Genomic DNA, 12485 nt, shown 5'->3' with positions numbered 1-12485 from the left:
ACTCAGTGGTGCTCAATGATTTTGTTGAATGAATGTCTGGGCTCCTAGACTGACATCTATTTTTTCCCAGAGAGAAGAGCTCTGATGTAGGCCAGTGACAGAATGGAATCCTTAACGGCACAAAGCAGGGGCCAGTATGGCAGGGATGGAGCTTTTCAGCAGAGGAGGAGATTTTTGGAGGAAGCAGTCAAGAAATTGTATATGAATTTGAACTGGAGCAGCATTCTCTTGAATCTCTCTGCCTTTTTTCTTCATTTTTCTTCATGTTCTCTCCTATGGCTTACCTCTTTACCTCTGGTAAGATAGATCCGGGAAACCCAAGCAGGAATAGGGTCGAGGCATACAGGAAGAGAAGGCATGGGGTATGCTGCTTAAGCTGGGAACTAGTCTTGACTCTGAACTAAGGACCCCAGCCTTCAGCTTCTAGACCTGTGGGCACCAGTGCTGTCCATCCTCACATAGGGCTCAGGATTCTTACCTTTCTACCTGCTCAGTCCAATTCCTCTTCCTCTACCCTATCTCCTTTTTCTTTCTCTCCTCTGCTAGTCATGGCAAATGGGGTTTGAGAGGAAATAGGGAAGAGGGGATGGGAATGGATATATTTGACTGGGAGCCTAAGAAGGGAATGTCACTTAGTGCACCAATGTGGCATGAGAGTTAGAGTTGAAAGAATGCTGTTAGATTTCTGAACCATGTTTGTTATTTTATTATTGGAAGTGATTTTCAGTCAAAAATCTCTGCCCTGGTGTTGGGAGAACTACAGGAAGCTGGAGCTTCCCATTCTGCAGCTAGTTCTGGAGCAGTGTGGTACTCAAGGCCCGGGAAGGCAGTGATAAAATACCTAAGTGCATGGCTTTGGAGTAAGACTGAGCTGAGTTACCACCTGCTAGGGCTGTGGTTTGGGGCACGCTCCTTAATCTCTCTGGATTTTAGTTCTTTTATATGTAAGATGCAGATAACAACAGTGCGCACCTTATGGGATTATGATGATCATGATGATTAAAAGAAGTGAGGTCTGTAACATTTTTGTGAAGTGTGCTTAGGAATCTCAAATGCTATCTATTGTTATCATTAATAATGCTATCATCTTGTGGTATTTTCTTGCACCTGGTGAAATATTTCCTTTTATTCTCAGCTCTGAGGATGAAAGCAAAATACACTGAGTTTCCAAGAATCTGTAAGAGGAAGACAGGTGCTCACAGGGACATGTGAGTCTGTGCCTGAGAAGCAATCCTGATGGTGTAAGTGTCAGGACACCTGCAGGATTCCCCAACAGGGACTATAGTGGGGTCTCTGGAGACTATTTGTTCCCAGGATCATTTGGTGACTGATTAGGAAAAGCACGAAAGTCTTACTTTGGGAAAGTGTGCCCACGATGCCTTTTGCCCTCCTTCTGCAGGCTTGAAGGGGTAAGGAGTGGCCGTCTCCAACTTACCCAGGAAATGAGCCAATGAGCCAGAGAGATCACTCTTGTTAGCCTTGACACATTGGACTTTACCTCCCCAGCTTCTGTGCTATTTAGTTTCCCACAGCTGGGCTCATGGATGCCCCTCCCCACTGCCTTGTATAATCTCCCAGTGTTTGCCAATAACCCATTGTATTAGTTTTCTAACGTTCTGTATCAAATTATTACAACCTTGGTGGCTTAAACAACACAAATTTATTACCTTAGAGTTCTGTAGGTCAGAAAACCAAAATGGGTCCCGGCTAAAATCAAGGTATCAGCAGAGCTGTGTTCCTTTCTAGAGGCCCTGGAGGGGACAGTGTTTCCTTACCTTTTCCAGCTTCCAAAGGCCACCTGCAGTTTTTGGCTCCTGGCCCCCTTCTATCTTCAAAGCCAGCAATGGGAGGTTGAGTCCTCACACTGAAACATTCCAACCTCTACTTCCGTCATCACATGTCCTTCTGACTCTTCTGCTTCCCTGTTCCACATTTAAGGACCCTTATGATTACATTGGGCCCACCTCAGTAATGCAGAATAATCTCCTTATTTTAAGGTCAGCCAATTAGCAACCTTAATTCCATTTGCAACCTTGCCTTAATTCCAGAATTCCCCCTTGCCATGTAATATAACATATTCATAGGTTCCAGAGATAGGATGTGGATGTCTTTGGGGACCATTGTTCTGCCTTCTTCAACCACCATTATTCATTGTGCCCTGCTCTCTGATCCTAGAATTAGGACTGAAACTAGTAAACTCCTTCAGATACCAGGCCTGAGCCATCCTCTTAGTGATGGGATTCATGAATCCCATGCTGAGGAGCTGGTCTCTGGCCTGACTGGCTCCCTCCCCCTCACTTGACCTTTATATAAAGTGACCCAAAGTGCCTTATACTGAGCATGAGGGTACTCTGGCTGCTCTGCCCAAAGAGACTTCCCTGGTGGCACAGTGGTTAAGAATCCACCTGCCAATGCAGGGGACGTGGGTTCGAGCCCTGGTCCAGGAAGATCCCACATGCCGCAGAGCAACTAAGCCCGTGCGCCACAGCTACTGAGCCTGCACTCTAGAGTCCATGAGCCACAACTACTGAGCCATCGTGCTGCAACTACTGAAGCCCGTGCACCTAGAGCCTGTGCTCCGCAATGAAAAGCCACCACAATGAGAAGCCCACACAACACAATGAAGAGTAGCCCCAGCTCACCTACTGGCGAGTTGGAGAAACTATTCTTTATTTCTTCAGCAACATTCAAGAAACTATTCTTTACTTCTTCTTTATTCTTTATTGTGATAGCCAGGCTAATCCAATTTTTCTTTGATTCATATTTTCAAACAGGGACTTACTTCCCTGGTGGTCCAGTGGTTAAGACTGCACTTCCACTGCAGGAGGGACGGGTTCAATCCCTTGTTGAGGAACTAAGATCCTGCATGCTGCGTGCCACCACCAAAAAAAAAGAAAAAAAAAAAACGTAAGAAGCCAATCCATTCAATCTATGTCACGGCCTTATCTGATAGTACTTTCATTAGCTCTGTTAATGCCTGAGGACAGTTTTCACAAACTACAATAATCATTAGCTGCCAGGACCTAAAACTACCCAGCAGTGGCCTGTACCTTTTTAGACGCGTGCATAAAGGCACACTCATCTACACACACAGTGGTCAGTGTGGTAGGCAAACGATGCTAAACATCCGTTAAAGGTGTGCTAGATGTCATCTTACCTTAAGGGGAAGGAAACGAAGAAAGGGAGCTAGCATTTATTGAGAACCTACGCTGTGTTGGGAACTTTATATTCATAAACTCACTTTAAGTCTTATTACAATGCAGGAAAGCAGCACTCATCATCTCCATTTTACAAATGGGAAAATTGAGGCCCAATAGTCACACAGCTAGTAAGATCTCGACATGTGGACTGTCTGATTCTAAAACTTTTTTCTATCCCCTTCCCACGACCAGCTCTTAAAGCAAGAGAATTACCAGAATAAGGATGTTCAAACTGAGGTTAGTAGAGTGAGCCCTGGAGTTCCTTGGAGATACCCAGGGACTTCTCATGTAGGAGTGAAGGTGCTTGGTAAGAGGCAAGATGGGTAGGCTGGGCTTTGGGCTCTCCCCTCATTCAATCAGATCAACTCTGCTGTTATCAGTTTTACACACTGAGATACAATGTAATATTTCAATAGGAAAAAATGGGAAGTGGTTCTGCTCTTGAAGGCTACTAGACTGGAATCTGACCCCCATGTCCTTGCAGTTCTGGAAGTCTGCTCTAGTTGTGCTCAGTTAATTGATCAATTCTTCTACTGCCTCGGTTATCCACTCAGTGTGATCATGGGCTTTGGGAGGGATGGTGTTCTCTAGAATGAAAGAGACCATCTCAGTTAGTGAGTGATGCAAGAATATTACGACAGAGAAGAAGCAAGAATCTTCAGGAACTTATCTATACCACAGACAGAATGTAAGCTGCTGGCAGAGGGGAAGTCAGATTCATGTTGGAGATGGTGGTAATTGGGCACTAGATGGTGGAAGTTTCTACAGAAAAGGAAACACTCACAGTGGTGATGTGGGTATGAGGAGGTACACAGATCTTTTGAAAGTCCTCCCTTTCAGGGACTGTATCTGGTTAGGTTGCTGGTATGCTCCCTTCTGAGAGTCTGCCAACACAGGACACTGATTGGCTAAGAGTGAGTCAATAAGATACTTTCAAAGTGAGCCGAGCCCTAGAAAGTAAAGGAGATAATAACTTTGAAAATTTTAAGTCAGCACCTCATAGGCCACAATGTCTGGATGAGTCATTATCTTAACAAAGGATAAAATGAAAGCCACATCTTCTCTTCAGTTGGAGGACACTCTTATTTCTGCTTCCCTGAGTTACTCCTTAGTAATCCCTCAAGGGAGAATATTAAAAATAGCCAACATTGGGCTTCCCTGGTGGCGCAGTGGTTGAGAGTCCGCCTGCAGATGCAGGGGGACACGGGTTCGTGCCCCGGTGCGGGAAGATCCCACATGCCACAGAGCAGCTGGGCCCGTGAGCCATGGCCACTGAGCCTGCGCATCCGGAGCCTGTGCTCCGCAGTGGGAGAGGCCACAACAGTGAGAGGCCCGCGTACCACAAAAAAGAAAAAAAAAAATAGCCAACATTTATTGATGGAGTACCTTAATCTTTACAATAAGTAACTTATGTAACAGAGCCTCAAAATGTCCCCCCATTATTCCTTATCCCTTTCGCAGTAGCAGGATTCCCAATTTTTAGCTGTGCACAAGGCTGCCTGGAATTTCCCAGTCTCTCTTGCAGCTAGGTGTGATTGTGTCTATGGGATGTAAGCAAAAGTGTTGTATGGCAGCTTCTTGCAATTTTCCTCAAAATTGGTACATGCCCTTTACCCCTTCTTCATCCCTTTGTCCATCCTGCTACCTGGAACACAGGTGCAATCTTGTCACCATCTTGGGCCATGAGGGTGAGGGCCACACAGAAGGAATGGAGAGCAGTGAGATGACCCTGCGTCCCTGAGGACATTGTGGAACAGCTCTGGATTTTCTACTTCAGGACTTTTTTTTTTTCTTTTCTTTTTTTTTTGTGGTAGGCAGGCCTCTCACTGTTGTGGCCTCTCCTGTTCCGGAGCACAGGCTCCAGATGCACAGGCTCAGCGGCCATGGCTTATGGGCCCAGCCGCTCTGCAGCATGTGGGATCCTCCCAGACCGGGGCACGAACCCATGTCCCCTGCATCGGCAGGCAGACCCTCTACCACTGTGCCACCAGGGAAGCCCTCTACTTCAGGACTTTGAGGTGAGAGAAAAATTTTAAAAATATTTTTGAAACCCCTTATATTGTAGTTCAGTTTCTTACAGCCACTACGATTCCAAATCGATGTACCCTATATGCTATATACTATATTATTCCAGTTTTGCAAATAAGAAAACTGTGGGCTAGCCATATTAAATCATTTTCCAAGGTCACCCACCTAGTAGATGAAGGAGTCAGGATCTGAATCCTGATTTTTGCCAAAGCAAAATGTGTTTTCCTCCTTTTCAGTGTTCACTTTCAGACCCTGAGGATGAGAGACTCTTGACCCTCTATGATAGTCAAGAGCCTTTCAGCAAAGCCCCCTGACAGTGTCTGGTCATGGAACTATAGTCTTCAACTTGCCCCTCCTTCCTCTCTTTCAAAAATAAAATTCATGAGTCACATGGGTCATGGTGAGGCTCAACTGCATGTCACCTTGAGAGTTCTGGGAGATCACAGCCACCACCAGGGGTCGATTTGCATGAAGACTCTTAGGCCTTCTAAGAGAAATGGTAAAAAGGACCATGGAAACTAATGATTGGGACCCTAGACAGATGGATGATACCTTTGAATAGAGAGGGAATGATGAAATAGGCCCTAATCCCAGGGGGAGGGCAGAAGCCTGATGCTGGAAAAGCAGAGGACTATATGGGTGAGAGTGGGGTGATGGTGGGCAGTGGAAGGGCATATCCATCTCACCATGGGCACAGACCAGATAGGTGAGGGAGGCTGAGGTAAGCGATATCACAGAATGAGTCCCAGTCCAAACGTTAATTAAAAGAGGTTCATGGCCATCTGTATGAATCCAAACATACTTGTTCAGATGCCAGACTACCTAAGGCTTGTTGAAAAAGGTTTCACTCTTTTTTTAAAATATATATATTTTATTTATTTATTTATTTTTGGCTGCGTTGGGTCTTCGTTGCTGTGCGCGGGATTTTTCTAGTTGTGGCGAGCAGGGGCTGCTCTTCATTGAGGTGCACAGGCTTCTCATTGCAGTGGCTTCTCTTGTTGCGGAGCACAGGTTCTCAGTGTGTGGGCTTCAGTAGTTGTGGCACGCGGGCTCAGTAGTTGTGGCTCGTGGGCTCTAGAGCACAGGCTCAGTAGTTGTGGCGCACGTGCTTAGTTGCTCCGCGGCATGTGGGATCTTCCTGGACCAGGGCTCGAACCTGTGTCCCCTGCATTGGCAGGAGGATTCTTAACTACTCTGCCACCGGGGAAGTCCCAGTTTCACTCTTTAGAGCAGCAATTTCATTCCATTTTGGGGTTAAAGAGGGCTGTGGTGTGATCAAGTAGAGCTAACATTGGTAGTGGTGATCAAGGCTGGGGAACAGATATATGTATATGTATAGCTGATTCACTTCGTTATAAAGCAGAAACTAACACACCATTGTAAAGCAATTATACTCCAATAAAAATGTTTAAAAAAAAAAAGGCTGGGGAAGAGAGGAGGCAAATTGGCAGCAAAAGTAATGTGAAGGGAGAAGGTGCACCCCTTCCTCTTGCCTGCATTCATCTCCCTCAAGGGAAGAATCAGAACCCGTGATGGATAAACAGCAAGTCGTTGGTTTACTTGCAGAGCTAGTTGAGACATGACCTGGGGCACATCTGACATGTTCCTTAGGAACTTTGAGGGGATATTAAAAAGGTATGTTTCATTAACCAGGCATAACAGGAAAAATATTTCATCATTCCGCTTATTTGAGGTACCTAGATTAGTCAAATTTGTAGAAACAGAAAGTAGAACAGTGGCTATGAGGGGCAGGTGGGAGGGGGAAATGGGGAATTGTTTAATGGGTTTGGAGTTTCAGATTGAGATGATGAAAAAGCTCTGGGGATGGAGAGTGGTGATGTTGCACTACAATGTGAATGAGTTTAATGCCACTGAACTATACACTAAAAAATAGTAAATCTTATGTACATCTTACTACACACACATAAAAAAGGTATGTTTCCATGTGCAGGGCAACCTCTACCTCTCACTGAGGAGAGGATAACTTAGTCACGTGTAACCTAGCACTGTGGCTAGAAATCCAGCACCTTTTGGTCATTCCTCCCTTCACCCTGTCTTCTGCTATGTTCCTGTATTTAGTTGCTTCTGAAATTGGGTCCCTTCTTCCATTTTTTTTTTTTTTTTTGCGGTACACGGGCCTCTCACTGTTGTGGCCTCTCCCGTTGCAGAGCACAAGCTCTGGACGCGCAGGCTCAGCGGCCATGCCTCACGGGCCCAGCCGCTCCATGGCATGTGGGATCTTCCCGGACTGGGGCACGAACCCGTGTCCCCTGCATCGGCAGGCGGACTCAACCACTGCACCACCAGGGAAGCCCCCCTTCTTCCATTTTTGACCATTCCTTTTCTCTTAGTCTTAATGTGGATTTGGCTTCTAAGGTTCAATTGCTGACATATATTCCTGGAATACATTTGCTTTTTCCTTCTGTCTCAATTATATTCCAACTGCTCTAGGCAACCCTGTACCCCTGCTCCCCAAAGCTATTCCTCCCTCCTGCACCCCACTTTTGCCTAAGACCCTGCCTGGCCTAATCTGGCCTCCCTCAAGGGCAAATCAGATACCCAATCACCCAGGGCCCCGCTGCTGTCTCCCTTCCCTAAACCCTTAGACTCTAGGACTAGAGCACTTATCATCCACACACATCCTTGTGACACCACTTGGGAGGGATGATAAGAGCTGAGACCAGAGCTGACCAGGCCACTCTGGGGATGAGAGGACAGGACATAAACAGACCAGCCCCAAGAGACCAGATAGGCTAGCAGAGAGGCCCGTGAGTGGACGGCGGCTCATGCAGCCAGTCTAAGGGTCAGTGAATTCAAGTAGCAGGACCCACAGGCCATTTTATGTTTTGCTTTCTTTCCTGCTGTAACCCAGATGAAAGCTGAGGTCTCCCTGACCAGTGAGAGCCCAATGAAACTGCCTCAACTACTTGATTCCACAATGTGGAGTAACACAAAACTTTCCTCAGAGTTTTGGGCATTTTCAGCAGCTGATGCTCTCCTGACTCTCTCTGCCTCCAGGCATCTGTGTTCAATCATACTGGCTCTAATTTACCCCAGGACAGCCCAAGTTTTCCCAAGAGCTAGAAAACTCAGCTCTTTCACCAGTTCCCCCCAACCAAAAAGCCTGTAGGTCTTACTTAGTGGTAAGTAACATTACCACTGTTTTACAAAGGAGGAAATTGAGGCACAGAGAGGTTAAATAACTTGCTCAATGAATATTTGTAATTTGGTGAACTGTTTTTGACTTTTTTTGGTGGAGGGTGGGTGCTGTTACATTGTACATACTCAGCCCACCACCATCTTGCAGAACTTTCCCTTCTCCTTTCTCTTCCCTTTTTCCATCCCAGAGGCCCATCCAAATCTCAGATTCATCTTCCCTTTTACACAGAAAGGATTTTCACTCTCCCTTTTTTTCTTTTTTCTTTTTTACTATTTATTTAATTTATTTATTTGGCTGCGCTGGGTCTTAGTTGCGGCACAACGGGATCTTCGTTGCCACATGCAGAATCTTTAGTTGCGGCATGCGAACTCTTAGTTGCAGGATTAGGAACTCTTAGTTATGGGATTTAGTTCCCTAACCAGGGATCAGACCCAGGGCCCCTGCATTGGGAGCACAGAGTCTTAGCCACTGGACCACCAGGGAAGTCCCACTCTCACTTTTGGATTCTAGCAGTTATCAAAATATTTCTTCTCAAGCAGTTAATTCTCCCGTAATAGGAACACTACTATTAACCTTTAACATAATACGATTTTCTCTACTCTTACATTCTTTAAGTTTTAAATTTTCTTAGATCCACCAAGCCAAACACTTTCGAAATAAAAACTATCAGAGTCACTCAGAATAAAATAAGTTTAAAACTTCCCAAACAGACCCTATATGATAGCTTTTCCTATATTTAACCCACATGGATACCCACTTTCTCCAGCCTCCTTAGATCATGCAGCATGGCCTAAACCTGGCTGTATACCTGGCCTAAATCTGTCACCTGGGGATCTCTGGGAGATAGTCCTGGACCAAAGTGCAGAGATTCTAATTCAGTAGATGAAGGTAGGGTCTGGGATTCTGCATCTTAACAAAATTCCTTGGTGATTGTTTAATAACACTGATTACACTGGCCTCATTTCAAGGGCTCTATAGCCACATGGGCCTACCATATCGGACAGTGCAGATACAGAACATTTCCATCACTGCCTAACATTCTAGTGAATAGTGCTAGTCTAGACCATTTACTGTCCATAGCACCTACTGTGACGTTTAGCAGTGTGGCTCTACCCCCATCTTTTCTCCATCTTCCAGACTCCTCCCACACTCCATGTAGACTGTCACTCCCTAGGCAGGAAACTCTCCTACGTCCTCAGCCCCTTCTCTGACTGTTGCCCCTAGCTCTTGGCCTTCAGGGCCAGAATATGATGTTGGGGTCCTCTATGCTCCCTGTAAGTGCTGTCAAACTCTTGTGAAAGACTCAGCCACTTGGAGACTAGTGCCATTTGGCTATGATCACTCTCCTCCTCCTTACTTCTTTATTACCAGCCTCCTGGTCATCTCACTCATTTATTGAACACTCATTCATGTGAACTGGTTCACAGTGTTCCTGTTTACCTCAGACTTTGCCATCATCTCGGATAATGCCAATTTCCGACTAACAATTGGCCCTTCAGTTCTTTGACCTTCTCATTTCCAATTAAAATGTTAAGGATAAGAGAACACTTGCTATGTGCCAGGCACTAGTCTGAGAAATCAGCATGTCATGTATTAACTCATTTGATTCCATGACAGCCACATAAGATAGGTCACTGTTATTATCATCTCCATTTTACAGATGAGGAAACAATTAGGTCTGCCTGTGGTTGTGCTGCTACTGAGTAGCGAAAGCAGGATCTAAACTCAGGCACTCCAGTTCCAGACAGCATATGCTTTACTACTGCTCCACTTTCTCCTTCCAATGATAGTCTTCTATTCAGGCTCCACTACCCATTTCCACTGTCATACACTGAACTCTACCATCCCCTCTGCCTGTATCATCTTCAAATCACTCATTCGGGCATATCATCCTCTGATCAACTTCCTTTTCCATGAGCCGGTCAATAAAAACAACATAGAAGTAACAGTAATACTAGCAAACACTTATATAGTCTAAGTGCTTTTCACATGTTAACTCATTTACTCCTCACAACATTTCTATGATGAAGGTAGGTATTATTACTACTATTTTACAGATGAGGAAATTGAGGCACAGAGAGGTTAAGAAACATGTGCAATGTCACAAGCTCATTGGTGGCAAAGCTAGAATTTGAATCCAGTCAGGCTCGAGAGTCCACATTCTCATCTCCTGTGTTAAGAATAATAAACCTGGACTTGTGGGCAAAATCATTATCATCTGGGGTTTTTTTTCCCCCAAAATATCCATGCCTATCCTCCAGTTCCAAGTGTTTGCTTGTTTGTTTTTTGTTTTGAAAGAGCCTCTCAGGTGATTTGGACATTTATTTCACATTGAGAATCACAAATTAGATCATCTCAGCAGCCTTCCAACCTGATGTTCTGGTCTAGTTTGACTCCCTGCTATCCTGCCGGCCTTGGTCAGGACTGCTTCACACAAATAGGTGAGGGCTGGGCCTGAGAGTGGAGGTAATGTGACCAGCACAGTTGAGTGAAAGAAGCCTCAGTATCAATAGCTTGGAGGGGCTGAGGCAAGCAGGGCTGGACCGATTTCTTGATGCGTACGTAATTTTTGCTATTTTTTTTCTCATGTCCATCTGATTCAATCCAACAGCCAGGAAGAGGAGCAACTGCTTAGCTGTGGATTGCTCAGAGCAGCAAGAAATTTGTCCTCATTAATGTGACAGCTTCTAAAACAAGAAGAAAGCAGAATGAAAGAAGGAAAGCAGAGAAGGTAGTCTTGGCATAGGTCCAGGGGAAATGCAGTCTGGCTGAAACTGTTCAATTCCCTTGGCCAGGAAGCAGCAATCTACGTAAACAGGAAGTAGAGAAGGTTGAGGGAGAGGGCAGTGGTTAGTTGGTGAGAGCAAGAGCTGACACCAGATGGGTGTAAGTGGTTATATGCAAAAGCAATTCTGACATAGGCCAGGACTCTGCATGTGAACTATCCTAGCTCTCTCCTGAGAGGCCTTGTTTCACCAGGGTGTCTGTGTAGTAAGTGTTGTGTCCTGTTCTCAAATGGATACATCTTTGAGCACCTGGCTTTTTTGCTAGTTGTCTGCTGGGCATCATTTATCTCATTTAATAGTCTAAACACTTTGTGGTGATGGAATTATTTCCATGTTTTTAGGTGAGAAAATTGGCCCAGAGAGATTGTTAACTTGCCCAGATTCATTTGCGTTATACCATGTATAACATAACCATATGTAACACTTTTGAAAGTTGTCTTCTCTTCGAAAAGTGACTGTTAAGCATAACCTATTAGAAAGAAGTTATCCAAGTTTTCTAAGGATGCCATAACAAATTACCACAAACCTGCTGGTCTAAAACAACCACCAGCTTGTTTATTTTCTCATCATTCTGGAGGCCAGAAGTCTGAAATCAAGGTGTCGGCAGGGCCACACTCCTTCTGAAGGCTCTAGGGGAGAATACTTCCTTGCCTCTTCCAACTAAGGTGGCTCCAGACATTCGTCTTGTGGCTGCATATCTTCAATCTCTGCCTTATTCTTTGTCCCTGCTTCTTCTCTTCTGTCTCTTATTAGGACATTCATCATTGGATTTACGGCCCACCTAGATAATACAGGCTGATGTTATCTCAATACCCTTAACTTAATTACAGCTGCAAAGACTCTATTTTCAAATCAGGTAACATTCACAGGGGCCAGATGTAAGGACAAGGACATAATTTTTGGGGAGCCACCATTCAACCATCTACCAAAGGTATCATTATTAATATATCCATGCAGATTTTGTAGTGTTTTAATAACAACCACAGAATTTATATATACATATATTTATTCTTTTTTTTTTTTTTTTTTTTTGTGGTACGCGGGCGTCTCACTGTTGTGGCCTCTCCCGTTGCGGAGCACAGGCTCCTGACGCGCAGGCTCAGCGGCCATGGCTTACGGGCCCAGCCGCTCCGCGGCATGTGGGATCTTCCCGGACCGGGGCACGAACCCGTGTCCCCTGCATCAGCAGGCAGACTCTCACCCACTGCGCCACCAGGGAAGCCCGAGAGAGATATTTATAAGACACTTATTTGCATGGCCAGATCCACATTCTTTAAAAGAATAAACTTTTCCAAGATGCAAGTCTTTCCA

General features: G+C 45.1%; 1 long non-coding RNA gene across 1 annotated transcript in view; it reads left to right on the top strand.

Annotated features, from left to right (window-relative positions):
- LOC111165248 (uncharacterized) overlaps nt 1-12195 on the top strand; it is a 56125-nt gene extending 43930 nt beyond the window's left edge. The window contains exon 4 of the long non-coding RNA XR_002642289.3: nt 1136-12195. This is a non-coding gene — a long non-coding RNA (uncharacterized LOC111165248). The remainder of the gene's footprint in view (nt 1-1135) is intronic.
- The last annotated feature ends 290 nt before the right edge of the window (nt 12196-12485 follow it).

This window comes from Delphinapterus leucas, chromosome 7 (genome assembly GCF_059928025.1).
Source record: "Delphinapterus leucas isolate spDelLeu-1000000601 "Yukka" chromosome 7, BTC_Dleu_Yukka2, whole genome shotgun sequence".
NCBI lineage: Eukaryota > Metazoa > Chordata > Mammalia > Artiodactyla > Monodontidae > Delphinapterus > Delphinapterus leucas.
This window is presented reverse-complemented; position numbering and strand designations above follow the sequence as displayed.